The sequence below is a fragment of the Triturus cristatus genome, chromosome 3_2 (genome assembly GCF_964204655.1).
Source record: "Triturus cristatus chromosome 3_2, aTriCri1.1, whole genome shotgun sequence".
In the NCBI taxonomy this organism is placed as follows: Eukaryota; Metazoa; Chordata; class Amphibia; order Caudata; family Salamandridae; genus Triturus; species Triturus cristatus.
In genome coordinates, this window is record NC_140584.1 from 424,735,659 (window position 1) to 424,748,735 (window position 13,077).

Sequence of the window (13,077 nt, forward strand, 5' to 3'; positions counted from 1 at the left end):
GGCCCTCCCTGGTTCCCTCCCCCTCTCTGGCGGGGTGGTCCCTGACTGGCTCGGGGGTACTCTCCTACCATGCCCCGGGAGACCCGGGTGTTGGTCCAGCGGTCGGCCTCCACAGCCAGCTTCCGGGGGTCTGTGAGCTTGCTGTCAAGCAGATGCTGACGTAGTTCTATGAAGCAGTTCGCAGCCAGGTGTTCCCACAACATGAGGTCAGTGAGTTCGGCAAGGGTGGTGACTTTGCTGCCCTTGATCCACCCAGGTGGTGCCCGGGATCTTCCTGCAGTCCCGGAATCGCTGACGGTACATTTCTGGGGTGAGGCCGTATCTTGTGAGTAGAGCCTCTTTCATGTGGCTGTAGGAGGTCTGCAGGGAGAGGGGTAGGTCGAGCAGGGTGTCCCTTCCTTCGCTCAGAAACCGCCCCCACAACCCCGCCCCCCAGTCCTTCTGCGGGATCCGATGGGAGGTCATGGCGACCTCGTAGGCCCTGAACCATTGCTGAATGTCATCGTTTTTATAATATTCCGTGACCACATCCTTGGGGATGTGGACCTTCTGTTCCGCTGGGGAGGCCGTCTCTCGGTTTCCCGGGGGCCTCCCTTCCTCATTTCTGGCCTTGAGCTCGAGTTCCTTCAAGCTGCGTTCGTGCTCCAGTTGGAGCTTCCTTCCTTCGTGCTCCCGTTGGAGCTTCTTTTCTTCTAGTTCGCCTTGTACACGCATTTGTTCTACTGCTAGCTTTTGTTCCGCTAACTTTAATTCGCCCTCGATTTTGAGTTTGGCTAACTCGAGTTCATGATTGCGACTTCTCTCTCTGTCCGCGAGCTCTTCCGGGGATAGGCCCCCGTCTGGTACGATGCCTCGCACCTGATTGCTGCTGCTTTCACTCTGGGGGGGTTCGGCTTCGTCGGGGCGCTCCCCCGTGCCTTCCGGGCGGGAGGCCCCGGTCTCCACCCAAGTTTTCAGTGCTTTCTGCAAATCTTCTTTAGTGTTGAGACCAGTGGTAGCGATTTTAAGTTCTTTGCAAAATTGCTTTAGCTCTTTGTGTGTATATTCTTCTAGATGCTCCACCTGGAACACCCTGTTGGCGTTGGTTTCTGCGGGGCTCACGGTGCTTCCTTTTGCCATCTTTGTCGGTAGTGCTTCCGTTGTTCACGGTACGATCTCTAGGTGATGGGCCCGAATCCCGTCGCTTGCCACCAATGTTAGACGGCGACCTCAGAGGAGCCTGGAAGGGGTCCGGACTACCCTGAGACCCACCCTCGAAGTATCGTAGCCGGGCACTGGCGGGAGACTCCCCAGGGGGAGGAATCTAGGATCGTACTTCTGGCACCCCACGACACAGAGTGACCACACCGGGTATTCTTAGAAATCAATCTTTATCAAGTAGGTTATCACTGCAAATATGTACAAGGTGAGCACGAGCTCAATGAGTCTCGGAAGGGGTAGGGGGTAGCGGGACAGTCTCTGGTAAAGGTTCAAAGCAGGGACGTATCCGGCGCACAGCTCACAATCCTCGAGCTGGGGGCTACGTGGTTGTAGTCGGGGTCCGGCGGGACCGTGAGAGTCCGTTGGAGCCGCGAGTCACTCAGCGGGCTCAGGTGCAGGTTCGGAGGTCTTACGAGGTTCAAGAAGCCGCGAGTCACTCAGCAGGCTCAGGCACAAGTTCGGAGGTCTTACGATCTTCAGGAAGCCGCGAGTCACTCAGCAGGCTCAGGTACGAGTTCGGAGGTCTTACGATCTTCAGGGAGCCGCGAGTCACTCAGCAGGCTCAGGTACAAGTTCGGAGGTCTTACGATCTTCAGGGAGCCGCGAGTCACTCAGCAGGCTCAGGTACAAGTTCGGAGGTCTTACGATCTTCAGGGAGCCGCGAGTCTCTCAGCAGGGCTCAGGAGGGTCCAAGTTCCAGGAGCCGCGACCACGTCGGCAGGCTCTCGTTGTTCCAGCGTCGAATCTGCCGGACAGACCCAGAGCACTCCCTGTTATAGGTCGACCCCTCTTTGATGTCCGGAGTCTGTGCAGGCAGGGGTCTTGTCACCTGGGGGTCGCTTGTCGGGATTTCCTGCTATTGTCTTTTGATCCTTTCGGGGCCGGGTCGGGAGGAGTCCCAGACACCCAGCAGGCACGGAGCCAGCCCTCAGGGAGGCCGGAGGGCCGATCGAAACCCATCGTCCCAGGGGAGTTCAGAGGTGCGATAGAAACTGCTCCTCCCTCTCTCATCCCCTGGAAGCGTGATGTCCTCCAGCCGGAGTGGCGCCTCTAGGCCCGGGTCGCGCTGGGGCCGGCGGCCATCTTGGTGCATGAAGTGGGCACGCGGGCCCGGGGTGGCCGAAAGGAGAGAGGCCATGGACGGGGACGTCCGGGTCGGTGCGTGTGTCCTGGTGGGGAGGGTCGGCTGGGCCGTGTGCTTGGGCTGCAGGTACCAGGTTTCGGTGGTGCGGGGGCACGTAGGGCCATTCTACGAGGCCGGGTCCAACACCTAACAGGTGGTGATCTAAAGGGTGAACCGGCAGCAGCCGGAATGCGGATTCAACATCTGATTTGGCTAGCAAGGCCCCATGTCCCAAAACCCTTAACATATCCACCGCCTGGTCAAAGGAAGCATATTTTACACTGCAGAGTTCCTCGTTGATGGCGTCATTTAATGAATTGCCTCTAGGGGCTGATAGATTATGAATCAACTCCCCCTCCTCTTTGACGCACAGGGTCAGACTGATTTGCATATGGCCATGTCTGAACTGGGGTGGCAGAGTGGGCTAAAGAACGGTGATGGATCAAACCCACATCTGTTGACTGGGTGTGAGTGTTTGATTGGTTCTGATGCTCCGTCCATCACCACCCCCTTTTGTACTGCTATTGTTTTTACCCGGCCCCCGGGACCCCTGAATTTAAAATTTTAATAAGGAGCTGGCTGGCCACACAGGGACTTGAACCCTGAACCCTCAATTTAAAAAGAGATCTGCCTGAACAGAATCAATGAGGAATTGAACCTGTAACCTTGAGAGTACAAGTCTCAGACCTTAACCATTAGGCCACAGTGACTCTACAATTTAAACTCTGTTGCTCCACCAAGTGAGCTACGCGCACTCTGAGGAAACCCTTCGCCCCTGGCCGCTCGAACCGGTAATTGCCGCTCCGCACTGCTCCCGCTCACTCCGATGATTCTCCTGCCCAAAGACTTCGTGATCAGCAGCGCTCCTCGCTGCCCACGTTCTGCCGCAATCCTCCGTCGCCCAGTAGGAGAGCGGCCCGCTTCGTCCTCGCCTCCGGACCCCGTGCTGAAGTCACTGCGTCGTGCTATATCCAAGGAACAGGAACCGCCGGCCAAAACGGGAAGACCTGTAAAACAAAACAAACAAAGGTTGGCAGCCTCCTAGAGGCTGAATGCGGCAGGCCTGGGAGCGCGGGACAAAGATTCCGACTCCCGCGCTCCCCGGCCTTTTATCACGACTACTGGGCAAGCCGGTTCTAAACGGCCCGCCCCCTGTCCCCCCGTGACCCGGAAGCACCTTAATCGCTTCTGGGTCAAGGAGGAGCCCCCGCCAGCCAATCCCCACCACGGCGCGTCCACCGCATCATAATGACGCGGTGGAGCGCGCCGGGCCCGGGAGAGCAGGCGAGGGGGGGGAGGGGGTCGGCGCCCCAACATACTTGCGGCAGGGCCGATACCGGCCCCGCCTTTCTCTTCACTTAGTTTGGACGAGTTAACGCACTCAGTGAGGTCGTCTCAGCCGCGCGGCGCCGTCGATGAATTATGCTTGCAGGCCCAGTCCAGGGCCTCCTAAACCAGTGACGTGACGCAGCAGTCTCGACTCTCACGTTTCCAGTCCAGTTACAGTAAGTGCCTAATTTTAACATCCAGCAAAGCCTTAAGCCTGTAGACTTTGTCAGGTCAGCGCTATATTTCATTGCAACTGTGTCCTCACCATGCTCAAAACAAAAAATTACACATTTCGACACGACGACACAAACAGACAGTAAAGAAATGCTGCGCGAGTTCATGGGAAGTCCAGGTGATCAAAGCCGTGGCCCGTGGTGGCGTTTCGATCGAAGCATTGCGCATCCCGCTGGTGCCAGCATCAAGCAACAGCAGAACCCGCATCCACAAAGGATAGGAATAGGAACTTGGAAAACGCCTAATTTTCACAATAAAAACAGAAACATTACAAACAATTAATTAGAACAAGGCTTCGTAGTACTAGTAGTAGCACGGCAATGGCACCCAGGCCCTGGCAATGCATGATCATGATCTGACTGCTCTGCATGCACAGGTCTCAGCCCTGCGCCATCAACAAATTATGCAGGCCCAGGCCAGGGCCTCAACCAGTGGCGTGACGTGATGCAGCAGCCAGTCTCGACTCTCCCCAGTGCCAACTAAACTAAAGTCAGCAGCCAGGCCAGCCATTGCAATATAATATACTAGTACTAGTCTAGTGAATGCTGTTGTTGTCAATGCACTAAACTAAACTTAGCACTCACTGCGTGTCGATGTCAATCCTGACGGAGTTACACACAGTGACACTGAGCTCATTTGATGGCACTGGCAGATCAGCTCACATGCAGATGCAGCAGGGGGTTTGCATTGGCCTGGGCTGCTCTGCTGAAATTACTAGGACAGAGGCCTCCGAGTCCCAGGGCAATGAGGTCAGGCGGACCATGAGTGCTAGTACTGCTCCTGACTGGCCACTCCCTTCTTCTGTGGCAGGCAGCACGCACACACGCACGGAGGGAAGGGGGAGCACCCTGGAGCAGAGAGAGCGGGGCTGAGCTTGAGCAAATGATGAGCATGACCATTCACTGCACGGCTTTACAGTAAAGCCATGCAGTGATTGGTCACAATGCCCAATGCTCCTGGACATGCCCCCTCTGACTGCCGAGAGACTAAAGCAGCCAATCCAGGCGCTGCTATGCTAAAGCAGCGCTTGGATTGGCCTGGGGCAGGAGACCTCACAGCTCCCTAGGAGGCCATGGCGCTGCGGCGTCAGCCCACGCCCCCTCCTCAATTTGCACAGGCGACAGTGACAAGACCCTCAATACTGCGCATGTCGGGCTGGCCAGGTTAAGGCATCCGGCCAACCCGACATGCGCATTTTGCTGCTCTGGCCGCAGGGGAATGCCCAATGCAACTACTTAGTTGCTCCTTGCACCTCCCCCGTGACGTCACTTGGGAAGCCAGCGGCTGAGTCAGAGACAGCTGACTTTTGCCGTGCCGTGGGCTGAAATGTATATTTTATTATGTGCTGCTGCTGCTGGTGGACCGTGGACCTCGGGGGCAAAATAATCAGGGGGGCGACACCCCAACGCCCATACAGAGGAACCGCCACTGATAAATGGCAAGTGTGCACAGGACAGTCAAGGATAAGACATATATTGAAGGCACTGTAGTACATAGCACCAGTGAGGACTGGTGCAGGTAAGAGTGGTAAGACGGTTAGGCGGGGTAGGGCAGGGGGGAGTCGATAAATGATGATAAGGGTGAAATTAAAATTAATAAAAAGATAAACATTTACCTTGCGCTCTTGGCATCGCCATGTCAGTGATGCACCAAGCGCAAGGTAAGTGGTTTACTTTTTAAAATTTTATTACCTTCGTCATCTGTCCACTCTCCTCTCCCCCACCCTACCTTACCCACCGCTCTTATCGGCACCATCCGCCACTGCATAGCATAGCACCAAAATATTAATTTGTGTGCACAAGACAGTTGAAGGTAAGTCACGTACTGCAAGCATTACTTGTTGGGCTTTGTCCCTCCATCCAGCTCAGCGCATTAGTGTGCTGATTCTCACCCTTGTACAACACTGTGCACACACACGGTCCTGCACAATAATCTCCAACACTGCAAACACTGCCCCGCCCTATTCCCGTGTTCAGCACATCCTCAATCATTCCATCAGCGCGCATCACCTGTGAACAGGAGTACCCCTGACCCTCACACCATAGCCTCTCTAAGCCTTAAATTCAGGACAGTATTGCCAGCACCTGCCTCACGATCTGTCCAGCACTGCCCTTGGTACCTGGCTAGCATTGTGATGTATCTCATAAACTGGTAGTTGTTACTCCTGATTATCAGAGCATATCCATCATCACCATACTCACATAACACTGGAATCTCCCTAACACCCGCCCAAGGCATACTGAGTAGACACTAGCATCAAGTACAAGGAGCAAGTGTCTCAAGGTGGACAGCACTGGAGCAGCTTAATTTTGGCTCCACCCTTAGGCGTTATGTTATGTTATGTTATGTTACGGGGATTTATATAGCGTACGATTACCCAAGGGTGTCCTGGCGCTACCCATTATTCCTAAAGGAGGGGACAGAAGCTTTCACACTGCCTATTAAACAACCAGGTCTTCAAGCTCTTCCTGAAGGCCAGAAGATCAGGGCACATTCTAAGATAGGGCGGAAGGGTGTTCCATGCCTTGGTGGCTCGCAAAATGAAGCTTCTTCCGCCCCAGGAAGCCTTCCTTATCCGTGGTACTATTGCCAACCTGGCTTCAATTGACCGTAACAAACTTTTAGGATGATACCATTGGATGTTTTGTTTCAGGAACTCCGGGCCCATGCCCTGAAGTGCCTTAAACACAATACAAAGGGCTTTAAAACAGACCCGCTTCCTCACAGGAAGCCAGTGCAGTTTGCTAATTTCTTTGGAAATAGGCGCAAATTTAGCTGTACCTGACAGTAGCCTAGCTGCCGCGTTTTGAAGCGTTTGCAGTCTATTCATATGGCATTCCTGTAGGTTCAAATATAGACCATTACAATAATCAATCTTGGCCATCACGAGAGAAGTAACAACTGTACGTTGACTCTCAGGCGATAAGAAGGGGAGGATCTTTTTGATCATCCTAAGGATAAAAAAGGTTGCTGATGAGATAGAGTTAATCTGGTCACCAAAATTAAGCTTGGCATCTATCAAGATTCCGAAGTTTTTTATGATCTTTTTAGACGGTGTGGGAAGAGAACCGAAGGTGGTAGGCCATAAATTAGGAGTCCAAAAGTTTACATCATTCCCAAACAGGATGACCTCTGTTTTACCTGAATTCAACTTAAGGCAGTTGCGAGACATCCACGTTCCCACCGCTTCCATGCAATCATGGAATTGTTTTCCAACTTCCAAATCCTGACCTGGCTGTAGTGACACAACAATATGTGTGTCATCGGCATAGGAGGTCAGTTTAAAACCAAATGAACTAATCAGTGAGCCAAGTGAGGAGACATAAACATTAAAAAGTAGGGGACTAAGAGATGACCCCAGAGGCACTCCACAAGGCAAGGAGAAAGGCTTAGAGTGAAAATTGGCCAATGCTACTGTCTGTGAACGATCTGATAAAAAGGACTTTAAAAGCAGCCAGGCTTTCCCTTGAACACCACAATCTGACAGACGGTCCATCAATAAGCCATAATGGACCGTATCGAAAGCTGCCGACAAGTCCAGCAAAACCAAGGCAGCCTTCCCTCCCCCATCTAAGGCCTCCCTGATCTCTTCTGTTGATTTTATAAGTGCTGACTCTGTGCTGTGACCCGCTCTAAAACCGTATTGCGTGGGGTCCAGCACTTTGTTAACCCGTAGAAAGGCACTCAGTTGCCTATTCATTTCCTTCTCCAGCATTTTAGCTGGAAAAGGAAGGCGAGAAATGTGGTTGAAAGTTATTAGGGTCCTTACAGTCAAGATTCGCCTTTTTTAGTAATGGTAACACTGAAGCCATTTTCCACATTTTTGGGAAGAGCCCTGAGTCAAAAATGCTTTTAAAAAGAGGGGTGAGGACTTGAGCTACCGGGTTTGGGGCAGACTTAACTACTGCGACCGGACATGGGTCAAAAGGAGAGCTAGATCTCACTGTCAAAAGGAGTTTAATAGTGTCAGTTGAGGAAATATCATAACATTTATTAAAAACCTGGGGGGAATCCTTTAAAAGTTCTACTCCCTCCTGAGGGTGAATATGATCTATATTACTACAATTGAACACGGAGAAAATAACCTCCACCTTGTTCAGGAAAAAACTTGCGATATCCTCGCAGAGTTCCTGACTAGATTCAATTTTGCCAGTGCGAGGGGAGATCAGCTCAGATACTGTTTGAAATATTTCTTTGGCCGAGTTTTTTGCTTGAACAATTTTATTTGTGAAAAAACATTTCTTGACATTAAAAATTAAACCCTTGTATAATGCCAAACTCTGTTTGTATCTTCTTCTGTCTGCCTCCTCATATTTTGTTCTCCAACTGCGTTCTAGAGATTTACAGATACGTTTCTGGGTTTTCAGTTCTTCAGTGTACCAGGGGGCTGTAGGATGCAATCTTTTAGGAGTACACAGTTTTTGGGGGCTAATTTTTCACAGGCTGCTGCTAACCAATTTGTATAAAAGGATGTTGCCTCCTCTGCTCCCGTGGGAAACGGACACAACGTTGCTTCCAATTCTACCTCTAGATCTTTCCCCTTAATTTTATTCCAATATCTACTCTCGTATTGTCTTTTGGAGTCCCCCTTGTTGAACCCATAATTTGGACAGGTGAGTTCGAAACACACAGCGTAATGATCAGTCCATGTAAGAGGAAGCACGCCTGAAAATATCAACTGAGGATCATTAGAGAAAATGCCATCCAACGTGTGACCTGCTAAGTGAGTAGGCTTAATTACTCTTTGGGTCAGATCGCCGCTCTTCATTGTTTCCACGAGAGTCCCAGTATCGGGATCCTCCAAGACCTCAAGATGGAAATTATAATCACCTAGGATCGTAAAGGAATTGAGGCATAAGCCCGCTTCAAGCATATTCCCAATCGATCCAAGAAAAATATTTCTAGGCCCCGGGGGTCTGTAAAGTAAAATACCCTTGAAAGTGTAATGGTCCGACAGGGAGAGGCTAAATGAAAGCGCCTCATAAGAAGAATTCGCCACTGCACAGAAACCTGTCCTCAAAGAATTATGAAAGATTATTGCTAAACCCCCACCTTTTCTAGCTGATCTACTCATAGTATGACAGAGATATCCCAGAGGGGTTGCTTTAACAATATCAGGCCCAGATGCTTCATCCGTCCAAGTTTCCGTAATAAAGGCAATTTTAATGCCTTTTTCCACCATCAAGTCAGCACATTCTGTGCTGTGTTTAACTAAGGATCTAGCGTTCAATAAAATGCAGTTAACAACTACATTCTCTGGAGCTGTGTTGATCACCCTCTTAAAAATAGAGGGGCTGATGCTTTGGTTGAGGATTTTGGCTATGGTACAATTACAATTTGGGCATATAGTCTTGGGTGTGAAAGAACATAAATCACACCTAAGGCACAGACAAGCAGAAGATGTCAGCGTGGATCTTAGCATAAGTAATTGTTCTTTGGTGTAGGTTTGCACACAAGGCGATCCTGGTTTGAGAGGAGCATAGGGGCTGACGCTGTGCGCGGACCCTAGGCGTTACATATTTATGTTGATTTGTACAGATTGGCACGTTCTATATTTCGTGTGGTCTAACAAATTTTAATACCAAATGGAATTTCAAATGTTTTTTTTAAATGTTCCAGGATAGAATAATAGAATCATTTAATGTGTGCATAGTAACATTGAAAATGTCTTGTAAACTTGTAGTTCTCGTGCATAGCTATACGAATGTTTTAAGATGTAACTTAGTCATACGTAATCATGGTTTTTCACTATTTCATTGTAGAGTAGGTTAAGTTCTCTTTTTTTAGATCTATTAATGACTGAGCAGGAGGATGAAATCTTGCAGTTTAATCTTCAGATCCTCTTCATTTTCTGCATAGCTGCGACTGAGTTTCTGTTGTGCTTTTTATTGGTTAGGTTGAATTTCTTCAGGAGATTCGGATTTATTCTTGTGTTACTGTATTTTTATAATATGCTCCTAGGACTCATCTATATCAGTTTGTTTCTGAATCTGTAATAAAACCCTTTAACATTATTCAGTAGTCCTGGCCATATTGTGTGACTAGTATGTTACACTGTTATGGTGTTCAGAATTTATGCTAACTCCCTGTTACTTCTCAAACAACGAAATAAGGGGCAGATTTACAAGCCCCTTGCAACACTTTTACACCACCGTTGCGTCACTTTTGTGATGCAGCGACTGCGTAAACAATGCGCCACTATGCGACATATTTACAACGTGACGCATCTAGTGAGATGGGTCATGTTGTAAAGCCCTGCGCTACATTATACTTGCGTCAGGTATAATGTATGTAGGGTGGGTGTTCCGTCGCAAGGAAGCCCTGTAAAAGTGACGCAGTGAAATCTACAAGATTTCACGGAGTCACATTTACGTCCCCGCTGCATCAAAACCTTACGCCTGCTTGTAGCAGGCGTAAGGAGTGACTCAGCACAGCAAGTATAGGGCGCCCCTGAGCAGTGTTGGAGTTGCGTCGCGCTTGCGACACAACTCCAGCACTGCGTCACCTTAACGCCGTCAGATGCGTCACGCATCTCTCTAGCCTTGCGCATCCATGGTGGTGCAAGGTGTTTTAACCATCACGCAAAATAACTGGCGCATCCCTGCTGATATGCAGGGATGCTCCAGTTATTGTAAATCTGCCCCTAAATGTCCACCAACCGAAGAGAAGAGAACTCGACCAGCTCAGAGCTTTCTCAGGAGTGTTTATAGTCCTTCTTTCACCCATACATTGAAAAATGAGCTTCATCCAAAAATGAATATTATACAGATATAAAGCCATTGCTCAGCTAACAATAAAGTCCTATGAACAATATTGTAATGTCACACATGGAACAATAAAGTTGAATTGCAACATTGCATGAACATATCCATTCAGACTGCAACCCAAGCATTCATTAAAAGCTTTTTACCAAACACACAGATGTACAGACAAGGCTTTCTTGTAGGAGACTGTGGTTTTTTCAACATACCAAAAAACAGAGTTACTCCATTGGTACTCAAGGAAGGTTTGTTCCCTCAAGGTGAAATAAGGGAGAACATCTCCTGTGCCCGCATCCAGTTACAGCCTTAGGATTTGCTGGGGTGCACTTAAAGTAGGCACCATGGGGTGCTCTTAGAATCGAGCGCCACAGTCTGAAAATCAACCAACCAGAAAGACTTAGGTGTGTTTGTAGAGATCACGTTCAATCCAAGGTGTCTATTGGCAGACAACAGTTGTTCATTGTAACTCAACTCATTTATTAGACCTTGAATGGATGGAAACCTGTAATGATGGGCTCAAACAATAAGCTACCGACATCGATTGCAGGGGAAAAGAAAAATATAATGCATTGAATAGCTCCTGCATACAGCTCTGTATTTTCCAAAACTGAACTGTAGACCGGTTGGAAGGTGAGTGCACAGACCAAGCATTATATTGATCAGTCTCAGTGTGATTCAAAGAAACCTGCATCTAGAGCACAGAACCGAGACGTCTGAGCATGCACACAGAGAGATGGATGCGTTTTTCAATTTTTATTTTTCTGAGTGTGCACCCGTTTGTGGATCACACAGCACAGATCAGAACTAGGGAGAGACAGAGGGGCCTATTCACAAGAACGTGTGATAACTACCACAAGAGAAGCTTAACGCAACTCTCAACATCGCAGCCCATCGCTGGAAAATAACCCTGTGTCAACGTGGAATTCACAACAAGGCGGTACCATGCGATAGTCCTCCAAAAACATGGCCAATGTCTGCGATACAACCACACAGACAGAGATAAAAACACAAACCACAACACCAGAAAACATGCGTTGAGCCCATCCGCGATGAGGAAAGCAGGGATAAGCACCGCCAGGACCGTGAAACACACGGCAGGCGGGAATAAGCACTACAAAAGCCTGAAAAAGTAAGACAGACCAAACAGAAAACAACAGCCAACCACAATGGAGGCTACCCGAGCCAGCAGACAACCCCACCAAACCCATCGGCAACAAAACATTGTACATGGCAGGCCAACTTGGACAAGATGAATGCAGCCTGAGAGCGGAGGAGGACAATGGCACAAAACCAGAACTCCAGCAATGATGCGAAAGGCACAATCAAGCAGAAACACGCCAACAACAAGAAGGCAGCAATGCACACCGGAGGTGGGAGTCCAGCGCCACACCAGGATCTGGATGACATGGAGGAAATGGGGTCCATCACATCAGTCTGGAGATGGTAGCAGGACTCGGGGACCGCAAACTGCACCAAACACAAGGAGAGGAACCAGCAGGGACTGGGAGATGGGGGGGGGAGATGGGCACAATAGCACACATGCACAACTAAGCACAGCACAACAGCAGACAAACCATGCCCACGAGCAACAACACCAACCAGGTGCACAAGTCACACAACCCGTCAATGTCACACAACTGAACAGGCACAGAAGTGAATACAACTCCACCTGAAAGGGAGAAGGGTGAGCCAAATCAGAGCTGAAGGGAAATCACATACACAATGTAGCACACACAAGTGCACCCGCCTGTGGCCGGTAAATGGCCATATGCATCTGGCAAAGCACGAAACAGGGACATGATAATGCACATGTACAAACACACAGTCCTGATGGAGTAGCAATGCATGGATGGCAGGGAGCCAGAGAGTCTGTGACACAGATTGGCATACAAATCAAGACACAACACAGTTGGAGACAAGTGAAAGTGTGGAAAATATATCAACAAGTGCGAGTCAGTACGGCCAAGATAAGTGCCATGATATGCAGACCAATGCAGCAGCATGTCTGAATGAGGAACGTAGGAAAGCGCCAATGTCCATCTCGGGGGAGTCCCTCACCAACACAAGTCAGTACCAACCCGCGTTGGTTGTCCGCGCCTGGAACATGAGTCCTGGCCAATGCAGCCATGTCCACTGTCGTCTCTGGACTTGTGACCATATCCACAACATGCAACCATGTGTCGTGAGTTGTGACAAGTGCAATGGCTCACATCCAGTTGTGGCTGCAGGTACCTTGGCACTCGTCCATGAACGCGAGTGCAGGTGCGTAGGCCAACATCTCCAATGAGCGATCGTAGCACACCACATCTGACATGTTGTCGACGTAATTCATCAGCTGACCAGGACAGATGTGCTGACTCCAACCAGTGGACCCAATGTGCACCAAAGCCCAATCGGGTAGTGGCTCAATGTGCTCACTGCACATGACAA